At 43.5% G+C, this 18,521-nt stretch overlaps 1 long non-coding RNA gene across 1 annotated transcript; it reads left to right on the forward strand.

The window, feature by feature from the left end:
* The first annotated feature begins 2,937 nt into the window (after positions 1-2,937).
* On the forward strand, positions 2,938-14,083 carry LOC134008580 (uncharacterized). The gene is made up of 3 exons (XR_009928153.1): positions 2,938-3,036; positions 5,268-5,450; positions 13,918-14,083. It is a non-coding gene; the product is annotated as an uncharacterized LOC134008580 (long non-coding RNA).
* The last annotated feature ends 4,438 nt before the right edge of the window (positions 14,084-18,521 follow it).

An 18,521-nucleotide genomic window follows, 5' to 3' on the forward strand; every position in this document is an offset into this window, starting at 1 on the left:
AACACTGCAGGCCCTGTCATTGAATATTGGCTGGGGAATAAAGAGAGGGATTCATGACAGTGTCTTGAGTCATATGGACTCGCTCTGTTTCCCCACCTGTTTCAGGGCATCAGTGATGGATATCAGCCCTCTGATAGGACAGAATGGCCCAGGTAGGACTCTAAACCATTTTCACTAGATTAAAAGGAACACTCCTCATATTTAGACAAGCATGTGCATGTTTTTCCGCTCTAACCCCTTCAATACAACAACCCCTGCCTCACTTCTCTCTCTCTAGCACTCTGACGCTTGACACGCTCTCTCTCTCTCACTCTCTCTCTCTCTCTCTCTCTCTCTCTCTCTCTCTCTCTCTCTCTCTCTCTCTCTCTCTCTCTCTCTCTCTCTCTCTCTCTCTCTCTCTCTCTCTCTCTCTCTCTCTGTCTCTCTCTCTCTCACACTCTTTCACACACATACACACACACAATCTAATATAGTGGATACATCATGGATGTATTCATTGGCTTTTAATAGCCCTCTGAATCATCCACATTGGGGTCACACAGAACCCCTGCATTCTCGTCTCTCTGGCCGTCTTCAGCACACCCCTGCGACCTCATCGTTAATGAACCATGAATCTCACACCCTGTGCGACTGACCCGGTCTTTCCCCACAAGGTCGAGACACGCTGATATGATGTCCTGGCCTCACAATACTCCACTGTCTGTCCCTCGTGCCCCACAGGAAATGGGGCCCATTGTCCTTGTGGGAGGAAGTGGCCTGAACCGGGCCAGGAGCATGTTGGGATTGATGGAGACACTGCTGTAAATTATTTATGGCAGCCTCCTGATTGGAGACAGTGTGGTTGTGTGTTCAATGGCAGTGCAATGGATAGCACTGGAATTGTTGAAAAACATCACACCACATCGGAGAGAATTGCCCCATTGTCAATGTTGGGGCTCCTTTAAAGCATATGGACAGTTAAGGTTCAGGGATTCTAATGCAAGGCTGCCTTGTTTTCTGAAAAGTGTAAATGCAACAATGACATTGGCCCGTGTTAATTTTGAATGTGCAGATCTATAATTGAGTTTGTAACATGGATTGCGTTGTCAGTTGTTATGTCTATAGTTATGGTTCATCTGCCAGCGCCAAACAGAATTAGCTTAACCCTTGTGTTATCTTCTGGTCATTCTGACCCATCAGTCATTGTGACCCACCATTGTATTGCGACAACTTTACCGCATACAAAAACAAAGTGAAGAATTTTCTTTTAACCGTCGGGCTGTCTCAGACCCCCACATCGCGAAGGTTAAAAGAAAATGCTTTTTATTTGATTTTGTATTGGGTAAAATTGTTGCAACACAACGATGGTTCGTTGTGAACCTTTGGGTCATGTGACCCGAAGGCAGCACAAAGGTTAACATAAAAACAGTTACTGTTACTGTTTATTCAGCTTTTTCCAGTGTTACAAATACAATTTCTCACTTGTTCCACTAGAGGGCAACAGTGACACACCAGGTAAAATAATGTGATGCTGTTTCTGCATAGTCCTGTTTGATGCAATTTTTTTTTATCATTATAACTATGTTGAGATGTACTGACATGACAAACATGAGAATTTGATGATTTATAATCGTAAGTACAATTAAACACGCGATAGGAATATGTGAAAAGTCTTCATGAAATACCCGAACAGCAAAAACAAGCACAAAAATGTACAGTACCAGTCAAAAGTTTGGACACCAAACTTTTGACTGGTACTGTATATGTGAGGTTGACGTGCGTGTGTGTGTGACAGCATTGGCACGTGTGTGTTGGGTGCAGGGTCAGGAGGACACATTCCCAGGCGGGCTTGGTTCTTGGCTCTGGAAATTAAAATAGCCCTGCATCTGCTTCAGCCCAATGTAGGCGTCTTAAGTCGTGTGTGACGATCTAGATATAGAGCGGGAGGGAGCTCCAAACTGAACTTTAGCAGATTTTTTAAATGGCTTGGTGTACTATGGGTGAGACCTCCAGCTCATTAGGGTTCCCACAATTGGGGAAAAAAGAGGCCAACTTCTGAAAAGGGGACTTGGCATGTTTTTTATATTCTATATAGAACCCTTTTTAGGCCTGGACAGTTTATCCAAACTCCTTTTGAGATCCAAAAGAACCCTTTTAGGTTCTTAGCAGCATTTTATAGGCCTGACAATGGTTCTATTTGAAACTTGTAGTTACACGTCAAACCTTTTTTTCCCCCCAAAAAAGGTTGTTCTGATGTTTAAAATGGTTATCTTGAGGAAAGGTTAGATACTACAGTACATGGAAAGCATAAAGCATGCTTAGTTGCTTGGTCATAAGTTGTACTGTTACAGCTGTGACCTGGTCTCCTTTCACCCACACCACAGAAGACTTATGTCAGATAGGACAACCGAAAATATCTACATGGGTAGTGGGATCTGAATTCTCTGACTAAAATACTTTGTGTCATGTGCCCATGCTGGTATAAACTGCATCTGGTCTGAACATAACTGTGAGGAAAGTTACAGTTTGATATTCAGACATTGGTTTCAAATGGTAACATTAGGATCTCATGCGAAAAAACAGTTTTTTAATTATAATGTACTGGATGTATCACAAGATGACGCTTCCAAAAAACGGTCTCCTCTTTGAGAACTCTTGTAATATTCAAAGATTCAACTGATCCATTTGCATAGGCCTATCTTAACACACCAAAATATTTACTTTATTTGAAACTATCTACTGTTTAGAAATTCACATTTATTACATGCATTAAGATCATACACTAAGCAATTAAAATAATTTCGCATACAGTTTCAATACTGCATATCGACATTGTTATTTTATTTAGTAAAACTTAACTACAGTAGTTCTGTAGTTCACATGCAGGCCAGAGGTTCTAGCTTTGTTGCATCAGGAACTACAGGTTCCACAATGCTTTGCCTCCAAGATGACCAAATGGAAGAGCCAGACCGAACCACTTGGTTAATGGGTTGACAGTTCGAAGTTTGCCGGAGAAGTTCTACAACGACCTTGAAGAATCCACGTAAAAGTCACATTGTAAGTTTCAATTGTCACTCACCTCTTATAGTAATGTAGCTATGGTGTCATTTTTGTCATCGCTAAAGTTTCCATGTTTTTCTAAATATTTGTTAGCCGGGGCAAGCTTCCATTGGCTACAGGGTGGGACGATAGGCTCCCTGTCCATTTGTTGTGGAAATTCATAGCGTGTCCTCTACTTACATTTAGTCATTTGAACTTTAGCAAATTAAAACAATGAGTTGTTTTCCGGTTTCCAAAAGTTAAAAGTTGGTGTGTTTAATTTGTTGTACATTATGCTTACAAATCAGTATTCAGAAAGGTGTAACTTTTTAGGTTTGACAGATGGGAAGGGGATCTTTATTTATGTATTTTTTGGTAGGGGATCATAACGAAAACACTTCGAGATTTGTGCTATCCTAATTGACAGTTCATTTCATGGTCTTGTGTATTCTGTATTTCACAGGATGTCACATGAAACAACTGCATTAGGCAAGGAACTGGGCTTTATGCATGGATAGACAAAACATGTCAGATTAGCCTACTTAATAATTAATCAAAAAACAACAACTTCAGGCTTGCTGGAATTGTCCTGATTAATTAAATAACCACAGGGACTATGAACACAGGTCTGCATAGATGTAAATATTACAGTAGCCTACAACAGTGTTTGACACAGACAGAACGTTTGTGTTTGAGAATGCAGGCCTACTGGTAATACTGTTAAGTTGTTTACATTCTCATTTATGTGACCCTAGTTTATTATTGCCACATGGCTAGAGTAGTTTACAGTCATCTTAAAGGTAAAATGTGCTCATACCTTACTGGCATTCTAGTATTTATCATAAGTTTTACTAAAAGCTTAATTATGTTTTCTATACTCCAACAACAGATAATGGCTAGTGGTGTTTCTGTTGGTTTACTCATAATAAACCATTATAATAGTCTTGCTAACATGGAGGATGTGTTTCTTATCAATTATATTTCCCCCCACAAGATTGACCTTTTAACTCAACCATTTGAATTGGGGTTGTTGCAGGTTGATGCATGCCATTTTTCCATAATTTCCCCCAAATTAAGGTTAGGGTTTGAAATTAAATATCTCAAGGATCATCCTAGTTGGACATGTATCTCTGAGACAGGAGATGGCAGTCTTCCCTTCATTTTGAGGGCTCATGCAGAAATGTCCTTTTATGGAGCTTCTCTCTCCATGACTCACAATTACTTCATCACTGTCATTCCTTTATTAGTTTTTGCACGAGTAGCACGTTTACAGCTTGTGATTTTTAAGTTAAAAGTACTTATCTGTGCATATGTTATACACATCTTCATTATACGCCTTGACGATGATGTAACAATGTATACATTTCATATCCGGTTCAGTCCACTTGCCTACACATGAAACAATGTTGACCATTGTTTCATGTTAACGAATGCTCTCTGTATGTGCTCATTTCTTCTCTTTGGCCTAATTAAATTCTACAGTGGACAATTGTTATAGGAAATCTCTTAAAATCCGTATTAATGAGAATACTAGGTTATAAACAGAAGTGCTTGTGACTCTACTGGTCACAAGCTTGCTGGCCACAGCATTTTATTACAGTCTAGGTCACGCCAATGATACATACTTGCTATGAAGTATTCTGTATTAAATTACTGTACGATTATGTTGTCGCATCCAACAAAATGACTTTGAAAAACCAAATGTGCAAACGTGGTCTGGAATCACACAACTGCATAAACTGTTGAAGCAATTACTCCAGTCTTTTGAATTGGATGTTAACATAAAGATGAACTAGTATTAGCTTGGGCAGAGACAGTCATTATCTTCTAATCAATAATCGAATCAAATTAGGAAACTGACTTGTGTCGAAAAGCACACTGCCCTATACTGTGATAACTGCTGAATGACTACTGAATTGCTTGCGATTTTGATTTTGCTTGTGGCTAATACAGCGAGTGAGGTGCTTTATTTGATTAATGCAAATGTCCCATGAATGAGAGAGAAAGAGAGAGAGACAGAGAGAAATCCTTGCCTGCAGCTGCAGTATGACCGGGCGCACAAGTGCTGACTCACAGACTCCTTCCTCTCTCTCTTCCTCCCTCGTTTCTCTAAAACACACACCGTAAACACACCCTCTTTCTCTCTTCCACATGAACCCTATCACATGTCCCTCCCCCATCCTCTCTTTCCTCTTCAACCACACCCCCCACGCTCTCGTCCTCACTCCCTCACTTCCTCTCGCTTTCAGCAGTGGACACTCCATGGGGACAAGGACTACACTAGCTGACAGGAGGAGCAACAGCGGAGGGCATTGGATCTGATAGACACACGCACACACGCACACACACACACACACACACACACACTGAAGGAGAGACTGTCTGACAATAACGCCCCTCAATGCAAGGATACTACAACGCAACAATTAACAGTAAGTGGTTAAAAGGCGTCATTTCCATGAATCGCATTGTAATGTTGTTAGCACAGTTAGCATGGTGACTGTATATGCAATGTCAGCTTAGTTCAAGTCTAGCTCCTGCGCTTGTTAGCGTTCATCAGCTCATAAAGCCAGTACAGTGGCCCTAGTGTTTGGTCGCCTCCACTCCCTGCTACTTGGTCATGTAAATATGTGGGCGGACACACAAAGTGACTGGAGGATTGCGTGTGTTTTGTGTGACAGTGGAAGGCTCTTAGCCTAATGAAAACATGGCAAACATGCGCTTGAATGGCCATCTATTCTATGGCACGTCTGTGTGTTCTGATGTGCACTTGTGTTCTGTGTACAATGCTCGTTCTAGAGCCTGGCCAGGAAAGGAAAAAAAGACCTCAACAGGAGATTTCGGAGTAGGTCTGTCATTTTTCCGGCCATGCCAACATGAGAATGGCATGTAACAGGTGTCATACACAAGGGAGGTTTTGATCGTCTGGTGGGCTTGGTGTTCTCAGATGTCTCTTAGCTTGCCAGGCTGTTTCGTAGAGATGACCTCCAGGCCCTAAGGGCATTCCCTCTGACATGGCTACTGGTTGGCTGACTGGCTGCCTAGCTTTGTAGCTGTCTAGCTTTTTAGCCATGTGTTTGGCTGACTGACTGACTAGTTGAGGAGCTAAAGGAGGATAATTCCAGAGTCCAGATTAGTATAGGTGATGTATGAATCTATACAGTAAAGACCTCCAATTGTGTCAAGGGAAAAACTGAAATAACTTCCAATTTAACTTCTACAATCTGATGCAACAGTTCAGTGATATTTAAGAAAAGGACAGTAGCGACAACATGAAGTACTGTGTGCTTGCGTGTTTGAAAGTGTGTGTGCATTTCTACTTCATGTTAATTATTTTCATTTTGAGCTTTCTTGCACCATCAAATCACGTCCAACAGATGAGAGTTTTACTCAGTAATAGTGAAAGGGGGGTAACTCTTGGAAAGGAAAATGTTCATACACATTCAATTGTACCCAAACCTTTAAAGTTCCCTCTTCACACTCAAATGGCTATTCACTGCATCTGTAATAGTTATGAAATGACATTCTGTCAAAGCTTACTAACTCTAACTGCATCCTAATGCCTAGTTACGGACATCCATTGCTAAGAATTAGCCCTTGAATGACACGGCCATTACAGTACGGTGTACGGTACAGTGTGTGGTTCCCTATGCACTCCTCTCTCACCAGCTTTGATCTTTTGTAGCGTCACTCAGCCTGGTTTGGAAGTACAGCCCTTTATGGATGTTAAGCTGTAGCCTAGCTTAGCACATGCCCACCATCATTTACAAGAGGGGTGAGAGAGAGAGAGAGAAAGCGAGAGAGAAAGGAAGAGGTGAGAAAAAGACCGAATGCCAGGGAGAGAAGGTCAGAGAGAGAGGCTGGGTGGCAGAAACACAGTGATTGTGATAGTGTGTGGTATTTACGGTTTTAGTATTTTAAGGACACTTTCTATTCACACCAGGTTTGGGTCCGGATATAGCTGCTCCAGTTGCCTCGGTTGCAGTGGTGGGCTGTAAAAATATCCCGCTTGTCTCTACGAACACATGTCCTCTTGACACTGCATTATTGTCTCTCTACTTCTCTCTCGCTCTCTCGCTCTCTTTTTGTCAAACTCATGTATTCATTGTCTTGCAATAGGGTCTCTAAAACTTGTCACCTGACAACTGCATTTTTGGAACCTGTATTCTTGTATTATATAACCTGTATTCTGTATACTTCTCTCACTATCGTTCTGTTTCTCTTTATCTATTTCTCTCTCCCTATCACACACATTATCTCTTTATTCTCTCACCCCAGTACATGCTTATTTGCTGTGGTGAACCTTTATCCCTTTGCTCATATCCTGTCTTTTGTCATGCCGGCCTTGTCCCATTGGTTCGTGCCTGATCAAAAAGAGGAACACAAACAAGAGTATTGCAAGCTCCTGCGCTTTTGCTCATGATATCATGTCAGTTATCAGGTTAGATCTTGTCGAGCCTGAGGTCTTTATTGTTTGTTGCCTGTATTCCCATCAGTGGTGGTGTTTGCGTATGTAAACGACACCAAATCTTACAAAGTATAAAAACACCATGCTGTTTCGTTGAGAACCACGACTAGGCTGGGATAATCAAACGGCAAACGTTCTATTCTTGCTGGTTAAACTTTTTAAAGTATAAAGTTATACTGTTTCATGTACGGTATATCCTGATGGGAATTTTCAGAATAATGTGTCAGAACGTTGTCGACATAATGTGGAATTCCTTCCCCTAAAATGTCACATGAAATGCCCATTGAGCTATTAATACGATATACATGAACTTGGTGTCACATGGCTGTCCGATGTTGAGCCTCGTTAGATTCCACTTTACAACAGTTCAGCGGTTGGTAGTGATAATTTATGGGAAGAACGAGTGACTGGGTTAATGGTTAACCAGCCAGGGTCCACTGTAGGCCAAGTCTATGGATACGGGCATAGAGTGACAACTTCCTGACCTTACCTTTTACCTCCTGCTTGGAACAAGGGTTGGACAAGCACGCTGGATGATGTCATAGAGAAAGTAGATTGTGACTGTCTTTCTGCCGTTGCCAGTTGCTGATGATTTGGTTAGCAATTGCCTTTAGGTCTTTGTGAGGTCATGGCAACTGCTGACTGTGCTAAACGTTAGCTTGTGGTATAAGCTTTTAGGTGAATGAAAGTGGTAGGGATTTGGTTTATTTATCAAAAATGTTACTCGATGATAAGAAAGTATAATTCTGGGAATGTTCTATCAGTTAGATTTTCTTTTATTGAACACGGAAACACTGCACTTACTGCAAATTACAATTTGATTGAGGACTAAATTGGTCTTGTGACTCAAACACTACACAAACATCTTTTATCATCAGGATGTGTGTGTTTGAGTCATGGTGCATGTAAAAACCTTGTACTTGTGTCTCTGTCTCTGAACCTTCCGTTTGCCCCTCTGACCTGCATCAAACGAAACACAGGTGCTGCCAAGAGACATGGTGAGCGTGCAGTAAGCCGCGTAGACACCACACATTATTTGTGGAGTCAACCATGTGGCCAGATACTTAACTGATACACCCAAGCTTATCTCTCCTAGACCACGAGACACACACTGAGGTCATCCTTCCAGCTGTAGCAGACAAGGCTCAGACCCAAATAAAACTTCCACAGAATAGCGTCTTTGACCGGTTTTCACACGTAGACCAATACAGATGATATAACTTGTTTGGTGCGGGTGTAATAATCAAAGTTAGAACCTTCAAATCCACATTCACAACAGGATATGGGCTAAATCTAAGATCTTCACTAAAAAGAACCTTGGTAAAACTAGCCTAGTTTGAAATGTGCCAGACTTCTATAGAATCGATCTGTGTAGGTTTTAGGATATTATGGTTATCTGCTTTGTTGGTTCTACTCTGGTTCTAATTGGTAATGGATGCTTGTTCTGTTGAAGCGATAAAGGGATTCTTGGTCCTTGCAGACAATAGGAAGCAGGAGTGTTGCCAGGGGAGACAGTATAACTTAATAGATTCTAGTGGATTGTTTATCAGGGTTTTTGAGAGGTTGAGTTTTCGGTAGTACAGGACATGCCATGAAAATGAAAACATTTGAACTAGAGGAAGAATGGTCTGGTCGATCTTCTTTTGAAGGATTTAGGGATTTTGAGGAATGTTAAGATTCCACGGTCTACTCCTTTAAGCAGACACTTCATCCTGATGGTCTTGCAGAAGGGGCCTTCTACTTAATTAGCTTAAACCCAAATGAGCTATCAGTTGATAATGATTTTGATACTTAAGTCCAAAAGGTTCTGTGAAGAACCTCTCAAACGAAAAAGGGTGCTATGTGTACTCTATTGTTGTATACATGTATAGCATCTTTTGTTGTTGTATATCTGTAGCCTCAAGACAGTTATTCGTTTTTAATTTCCATAACTTTTATTCACGAGCTGCTACCATTTCAGTCCAGTCGATATGCCCTCTTGACTATCTCCCAGTGGCCTTGAGCTCAACAGTAGTCATTGTGTGACACACTTGAAGTAAGTAATTAGGTCGGTTACACCCCTTCCTTCAAGGTTTTTGGACGGAAGCCCTTGTGGAAGGTTTTTTCAGCACCTCTTCATTGTTTGTAGTATAAGCTAGCTTGTGTGGAACTGGAACTCAATAGGTTGTTTTTACCTGGTGTTCCCTGTTCTCCCTAAATGATTTTCCCGCTAATTTGTTTTATTTTGCACTCAAGATGTGAAGGTAAAAACAGAGTTGGATCAAGTCTGGTTTTCCCGTCTCTTTAATTTAGGCCTTGTTTATCTATGTCATTCATGATGCCCAAAAGCTGGACTCTACAGTTAGTTTTACCAAGGTTCCCTTTAGTAAACATCTTAGATTTGTCCCTTATTCTGTTGTGAATGTTGATTTGATGGTTTTAACTTGTTTGATGCAGGGATTGCAAAATAACCTCCACTCCATGAGCTGCAGTACTTTCAGCTTCCAAATAATTACCGTTATGGTTGCCAAAGGAGAATATATTGATTTATTTCTCCCAACGGTCATTTGGACCAAGGACAAATGATTGTATGTAATAAAACTACCATAAATGTTTCATCTCACAGTCATTACTTGTCTCCTGTGAACATCCCGTGAACAAACTGGTCACAATCCTCCGGTTGCCGGGAGCGACGATGGGTTCAGAGTCCTAACACCCCCCCCCCTCTCTCTCAACCTATTGGAGAGGAGATTTCCATAGGACTGACCCCCTCCCTCTCGGCCTCTATGCAAAGTCTGATTGGTTGTGCAATCTTGTTGTGACTTGATTAACTGTGACCAATTTGTGTCTTCTTTTCTTTTTCTCCGCTCAAGGAGACACTCTCCTCCCTCCTCTGGCCCCTCTGTCTGCCCTCTCCCTCTTCACCCCTCCTCTTTCAGTCTCTCCAGCACCCTTTTCCGCTCTCTCTCTCTCTCTCTCTCTCTCTCTCTCTCTCTCTCTCTCTCTCTCTCTCTCTCTCTCTCTCTCTCTCTCTCTCTCTCTCTCTCTCTCTCTCTCTCTCTCTCTCTCTCGGTCTTTCCTGTGTGACTCTCCACATGTACACACCCCTCAGCCAGGGCCATTGTTTGCACAGAGCACTAAAGGCTCTCCAACCTGCCCTTGACGTTTCTGGAGTTGTCTGGAAGGTCAGGTCAGAGCAACGCTGTCTGAGTTACAGAGTTACAACTTTTATCTCTCACAGGTGACTGCTCAAGTTGAGTGTGCTGTTTTGAATACATGTTTTGACTGTCGTTTGTGGCACAGCTTTTTCTCGGCTCACAGACGATTTCATTGCGGATGGTTGATCAACTTTGATTCTGTTGTTTAGCCTGTTGCACTGTGACAAGGTAACATTTCATCCTGTTATCCTGGAAGTAAGATGTTGACAAAATGAGTGCATAAAAATGACCCTATTCCCCACCAATTTAGCATAGTGTAATTTGCACTGTAGAGATGTATACAGTAGAAATAACCTTTAGGGCCTGTTGGTTGCTGAAAGCCTCAGGACTTTTATGTAGTGTTATTTCCTACTATGTGTGTCGCCATACAGGACATTGATCAAATACAGTAGTTGCAAGTCTTTTTGACAGCTCACATGAATGCTGCACATCGGAGAGGTGCGGAGAGCTAGGTATCGGACATCTTAACAGTGCTTTTTTGGTTGGTATATGTCTGGTATCCATTCCCGTTGGTGCCACCTTCTAAATGGGTGGCAAGGATTTACTTGACTGCGTGGTTAAGAGACACGCACTGTTACAGAGGCTCCTGTCACTTCCAAAGTTATACACTCCGTGAAGCTCTTAAGTTATAAGTTAGGAGTATAACGTAGACGTGTAGCTAACGCTGAAGGGAGAGGCGTGTGGACGTGTGTGCATTTTCTCCAGTTGTGTGTGTGTGTGTTGTGTGTGTGTTTGTGTGTCTTTTGTACAGACGTGTGTACGCTTCTTAAATGTGTTTCGCTTTTGCGTGGGTGGCTATTTCTATTCCATTTATAACCCAGATTTTCTCACAGTATATATTGGACATTTTTGACATGTAGTCATGTGATGCGGGCTCTGCATCGCTCCGTCGTGGTGAAGAAAGAGCTGAGTCGAAAGGTGAAGCTCTTTATTTACCAGTCGATCTACGTTCCTACCCTCGCCTATGGTCACGAACTGTGGGTAGTGACCGAATGAAGGAGATCACGAATACAAGCGGCCGAAATGAGCTTTCTCCGCAGGGTGTCCGGGCTCTCCCTTAGAGATAGGGTGAGAAGCTCGGTCATCCGGGAGGGGCTCAGAGTAGAACCGCTGCTCCTCCGCGCCGAGAGGAGCCAGTTGAGGTGGCTCGGGCATCTGATAAGGATGCCTCCTGGACGCCTCCCTGGTGAGGTGTTCTGGGCACGTCCCACTGGGAAGAGGCCCCGGGGAAGACCCAGGACACGCTGGAGGGACTATGTCTCTCGGCCGGCCTGGGAACGCCTTGGGGTCCCCCAGGAAGAGCTGGTGGAAGTGGCCGGGGAGAGGGAAGTCTGGGCCTCCCTGCTTAGGTTGCTGCCCCCGCGACCCGACCCCCGGATAAGTGGCAGATGACGACGACGACGACATGTAGTCGTTTAGCAGGGCCCTTTATTCAAAACAACAGAGATAGTACAGAACACATAGTAGATGCAGAGACTGCTTCACCTAGGATGTCTACCTTCCTCAAAGGATCTTTATAATATGGATTCCTTTCATAAAAGAGCGACTTAAGCATACATTTAACTAGGGGTGGGAATCTTTTGGTACCTCATGATTCGATTCTTGGGGTCAAGATTCGATTTAAAATCAATTTACAATTTTTCCACGATTTGTTGACATTTGTGAATCGATGTGAATCGCTAGAAGACTGAATCGCGATTCCAATGTGAATGGATGTTTTCCCTCACCCCTACGTTTAACCCTTTTATATATCATGGCTTGAGTGAAGGTGAAAAAGAGCCAGAGACGATGCATGTGACCTGTACCCTCGGATGGCTCTAAGTAGAGAGGATGGATGGATGAATGGATGGATGGATGGAGAGGCAGGCCAGAGTAATACACTTAGCCAGAGTTGATTTAAGGGGTCGTTCCTGAAGGTGGGATGGAATAATACGAGGAGAAGAGGGGTGGAGAGAGAGAGAGAGAGAGAGAGAGAGAGAGAGAGAGAGAGAGAGAGAGAGAGAGAGAGAGAGAGAGAGAGAGAGAGAGAGAGAGAGAGAGAGAGAGAGAGAGAGAGAGAGAGAGAGAGAGAGAGAGAGAGAGAGAGAGAGAGAGAGAGAGAGAGAGAGAGAGAGAGAGAGAGAGAGGCGGGGGGGTTGAATGGGGGTCGTTGTCATTCTATGTCATATGTCCCCTGAGTGTGTGTGCGTGTGCGTGTGCTCGTGTGCGTGTGTGTGTGTGGAGTGTTACTCTTCTCATTGACTATAGTGCTGTGGCAGCAGCAGTATCATCTGTCCTTACTGACTGTCTGACGATTGCAGCAAAAATATGCCTAAGCCGTGACACAGTGAACATGAACATTATTTACTGTCACCTAATACATTTATGTCTTGAGGAAGTACACTCTCTATTATACTCAAGCACTACACAGCATAATTCATGCCCTCTTTTCCCTAACCGTTTCTCCTTTAGCATGACGTCAGGGGTCAGATTGGTTACAGATCAATACCACCCCCAGCATATCCCGGGCCCCATGTTCCTGAATATGATATGGGCCTTTTGTGTGTTTGTTCCCTCCTATGAATGAGTTGGAATTAGCATTAGGTGTTAGCATTAGCATCGCATCTCTCTTCCCTGTTCAGATGTGCTGCGCACGCTGCCTCCTGCTGCACGGTTTTGTCACTTTTTTTGTTTCCAATTCATAAGCAGTGTGTTATGTTTCAGTAACCTGATCTGCAAGCCCATGGGGTGTGGTAACTTGAGCTGTGTGACCCTCAAAACAACAGCTAGGTGTTAGCCAAGCTAGTAGGAGATACATGTGTAGTTCAAGGACTATCATTAAACATAGAGGTATGGGTAGGCTAAGGTGCAAGGCATTCAAAAAATGTTATCGTTCAATAAACTTTTACCAGCACTCTATATTGTTGAGTGTCCATGGAGTGACTTATATACTCTGTAGCCAGGTAACGATCGCATTGACATTTTTTGTTTTTCAATGGAATAAAAAAGAATTAGTAAATAGTACAGGCAAAAATCTAATAATACTTAGTGAAAGTCAATTGCAGAAGGGAACGTTTGTTGCAAGGTTGTTAGTTGTATTTGTCCAACAAATGATTTAAATGTCCGAGAAATGTATGAATCCAAGTGTAATGTAATCGCAATGGAATTCGATGTATCTATTGAAATGTGCTTTTATAATATTTGGAAATTCCATTAATCTTAATACCCCTCCCCCCCTCCTCCCCTCCTCTCCAGGCCAGCCTCAGTACCAGATGAGACCCTCTCCTGCACTGTCACCCTGAGCCTCCAGGGGGCCCCGGTCCCACGGCGGGACACCCACTCACCTGGCCCACCTTCACCCTGAACCCCCCATCCCCAGTCAAGCTGTCCCACCCTCCTCCGCCTCCCTCCCTCTCTCCTCCTCCTCACCACCCCTTCCCCTGGCCTCCGCTGGACCCCCGGTCCCCCTTCTCCCTCCATGGGGGGCAAGGGGAGGAGGCGTCAGGCGGGCTGGTTTGGGACCCCCTGCCTCTCTACGCGGCTTCCAAGGGGGACCCCCAGGATAGAGAAGATAAGGGGTGTCATGATGCATCCACCCTCACTGGTAGGTCATAGTAAACTGATTAACAAAATGTTGACAAGTCTGACTCTGTAATAGTGTAGATGGTTAATTTGAGTGCTTCGACTCTGCTACATATCCCTGTATTTCCATGTGTCACTTGTAGAGGGCAGCAGAGACCTATAGATGTCAGACCAGGCATGGGTTAAGTTGTCAGACCAGGCATGAGTGAAGTCTGACTCATCTATGTTTCCCCCCTACCACACCCATGCACAATTGAACACACTCAAACACATAAATGCTCACACACGCACCCACACGCTCACAAACTCTTCTTTCCCCCCAGACCTTTGCTCAGACCTGTCTGAGGTGGAGATAGTGAGTCTCCTGTCGGAGGGCGTGCCCAACTACACGCTCCGGGCCGACTGTCTGTTCGGATACGACCACGACGACTGGCTCCACACGCCTCTGCTGCCCCCGGAGGTCACCCTGGGACTCACGTACGAGCAGATCGACGAGACGTTCAAGTACTTCCGTGAGTCCTGCGCCGTGTTGACGTGAAACGCCTCCCACAGCTGTGTGCCAAACTCAGAGGATGCTGGGAGTGCCGCAGGAGGAGTCCAAAGCGCGCTTTATTCTTCGATAAGCGGCATACTTGATTCTCCACAGCGCGTCGCTGGGTGTTGCTGTTGGTTTGTGCCGAGAATAGTTTTTTGCTTCGAAATGCTTCATCCAGATCTCCTCCCAAATGCTTCACTCCTATATCCTTCCAAATACGTAGCACATTCCATATGGTGTCTTTCATATAATTTATATGGATTATGCATACATTTTCTTAACTGAATCCCATATTCGAAACCGATAAATGTTTATACTTTATTAGTACATGAATTGCACTAATAAAGTTATACATAATCTAGTACAGATGGTACTTCAGGAACAAGGTTTTCCTCCCCTCATGGTTCATAGAATCCATGGCTCACTGTATCAGCTGACTATAAACCCCTGTCTTTAAGTACAGTTGGTGAACCCAGTACCGTCTCCCTTGCACCTGTTGTTGTTGTCGTCATGTAGGTCTGCTAGTCAGAACTAGCTGTACACAGATTTCACATGTATCCTTTAATTACAGGGCAGTTTTGATTGGATAATCAGCAGTCTCCTTCGACTTGTATCAGCGTCGAAAATATATTTTGAAACTAGAACGTTTATATGTAAACATTGCAAACACACTAACGTTTCTTGCCATCATTATTATGAGTTGACAGATGCCTTTTAACACATGTCTACTCTAATTCAAGTCATTCGAGTGAAGACTTTGGACTAAAAACTTTTTAAGCAACTCTAGTTAGGTATATCCTCTTATATTGACTTTTGTGTAATCAATCATTGCAGCTAGGTGTGATGTTATGAGTCCAAAGCTGTCCATGAGGAAGTAGGTGCAAGGAAAAACACTGCTGTAAAATCAGGTTAACCTCTCATTTTAATACCTCTGGTGACTGTTTCTCCTACTGGCCTCAATGGTCATACACGTTTTGAGATAAGGTCTGTCTAAAATTCATCCACTGATCTTCCTGTCTTTTAACCAAGCTGGCAACTTTGGTTAATATAAATAAACATTTGTACGATCCTTGCCTTCAGAGTGCCTCAGTGTAGAAATGCTTATTTTAAGATCCATTTTTTTATTCCACGTATTGATATGTACTGTATGAATAAGATGACACCTATTAGGTATCTTGGTCTATGAGATGCTTTGTGAATCCGGACCCAGATCTGGGTTGTGTGTATTGGACGAGGGCATTAGGTTTTAGGTTCCTACCAATATGCTGTTGGGACAAACCTTGGTTTATTTGGATACGACTTGTTACGGGGTCTGTTGGAAGAATCTGTAATGGCCATTCGCAATGTATTGTGGGTTTTGTAGGAGGAGCTTATGGAACCCAGACGGTGAGCTGAGGGGGTGGGGCCTAATCCCCTCGCCTGTTCCTCCCCTTCAGGCTCCGGGGCACAGATGCCAAATGCCACCAAGCCGATTAGCCATGCCTCGCTGCTTAGCTCTAAGCATCTCCTCTGGGGCCTATGGAAGTGACTTCCAATGGCTTTTTTAGCAGCAGGCTCGAGTCATCAACACTGACCCCAGACGTTAAAGCTGCAACGGAAACCGGGTGTTTACTTAGCGGGATAAGGGGTTTGTTTTGGCGCTGCCCAGTCTAGACCCACAGGTGTCCGGTTGTCTTCTCTAAGACCAAACAGGGTTTGTCTTTGGCTGCTGGTGCCAGTGTGAGAATTCCTCTCACTTCGAGATGTCGTTTCAAAAAAGAGGAGATGCTCCCTAAAATTGACGTAGGGATGGAACTGGGTTTTGGTCGACCACGGTGTCAGCGTGTCAGTTCATTCGCTGTGCAACTCTTTCTTCTGAGTCGATTGGTATTCGATATCTGAACCACATTTTGCTCGGAAGTCGTATTATACGATCAACTATAACTCTATAAGTCTATGATCAACTTGCGGAAGCTTAGCCACTTCAAATACATTTGTCAGCTGTACATTTATCACCAGGGACGGGCTACTGATCAGTTAGCCTTTGTTGACTGTATAACGTCATCAGAGATCATGTTAAAGTGGCATCCGTTCTTTTTGGATACACATGAGATCTGATTGACCCAGACAAAGTGGAAGTCGTAGGATGGACATCATTGGGATGTGGTGGCAACCTCTAACCATTCACAGTTAATCATCCAATTAGTGTGAAGACCAACTGGACATCCTTCATTGAACCAACACTATTGGAGCACCTTGACATTCCTTGTCCAGAGTTAGTCTGATTAACTTCTCTACCAAACCTTTGACCTCCATGCAGGATCTGAAGCTGTGGAATGTTCCAGAACCCTACTTTTTCGGGGTGCATTGCCAGGTCCCCATACGATTGCATGTATGACTCAAGCCTAATGCTTTGCTAGGCTGTACCCAACCTGCATCCAAGCTGCTTAATACACAGAGGGACAGTGTTGCTCGGCCAGCGAGCCAGACGACACATCGGCATGGCCAAGGTCCTGTTCTGTTGACGTTTTGGATCTTGGCAAATGACAAGAGAGGGTAGTCTGTTTCTAAGCGAACTGACACGTTTGTCAGTGTCCGCCACATCCTTCTTTTGCAATGCATTCTTCCTGCGTTCTCCTCTTTAACCTGTTGGAATGAAGAGAACATATTTTTCACCCTTATGCAGTAAAATGTCTTCAGTCATCCTGCTTTTCCAATTTCTACCTGTGACGGATGATACAAGGATGTCCTCTTTTCAAGTAATCAAATTAAATAAATGAAAAACCCATCGAAACAAATGTAATGCATACGAATATTATGGGATATATATACACATTATGTACAGATATATAATCTGTTGCTATAGCACCGCTGTGTATAAACTTAGATACGGTACCTCTCCATGTTGTCGTACACCACTCCCAAACGCTACGTGTTTAATCACACTTGTTGTACTGTGTAAGGATGAATGCATATCTCTTCACCAGTTTTATGTGGTCCTTTGTGAATCACCGTGGCGGCCCTGATATCACTAGGGCATTGTTGTTTTTCCGTGGTCTGGCTTTCTGTGGAAACCAATCGACCTTCAATCGAATGCTTGGGCAAACATTAAACACTGATAACTCCGCTGTGTATTTGACCAGCACCTCAAGCAAAGCTCATGGTGAGTGTCTGTAGGAGTAGCCCAGCATGTCAATATTAACCATGCCCTGATACCAGTATTTGTGGCTTGAAAAAGACAAAGGGCACTATGCCTGAGGCAGTTTACCCATAACACGCTTGTTCAAAAATCGGGACTTGATCTATATTCCCATCTTCCTAACACAAGTTAGGACAGTCCATACGGTTTGGCACGTCCTACAGTATGTGACATGTCAAACATGATCAGGTCTCTCGCTTGTGATCCAGACAACTCTACCAAGGTGCCACGAAGCTAAACCTAGTTCCCAGCCAGTCATGTCTTATAGGAGACCGAGGTCTGAACCTGCTTGGCCTCATTGTTGTGTTGAATGGGTGAAGCTCAGAATGCCTTCTTGTACCGACAACCAGATACTTCCTAACCAAATTAACCTATTAGCATGAGGAGACGGAATTCAAATCCTATTGTATCAAACAGGTATTTTTAGGGCAGCACATCTGTTTGAGGTCTGACGTAGCTGGCTCGATGCATTGTCCTGAAGTTACACAACCCCTTGTTCCTAGCAGGAGAACTGGTAGGAAACCGGATGAGGGGATGCCGAAAGAGAAAAGGGGAGAGGAGGAG

This window comes from Osmerus eperlanus, chromosome 22 (assembly GCF_963692335.1).
Source record: "Osmerus eperlanus chromosome 22, fOsmEpe2.1, whole genome shotgun sequence".
Classification (NCBI taxonomy): Eukaryota; Metazoa; Chordata; class Actinopteri; order Osmeriformes; family Osmeridae; genus Osmerus; species Osmerus eperlanus.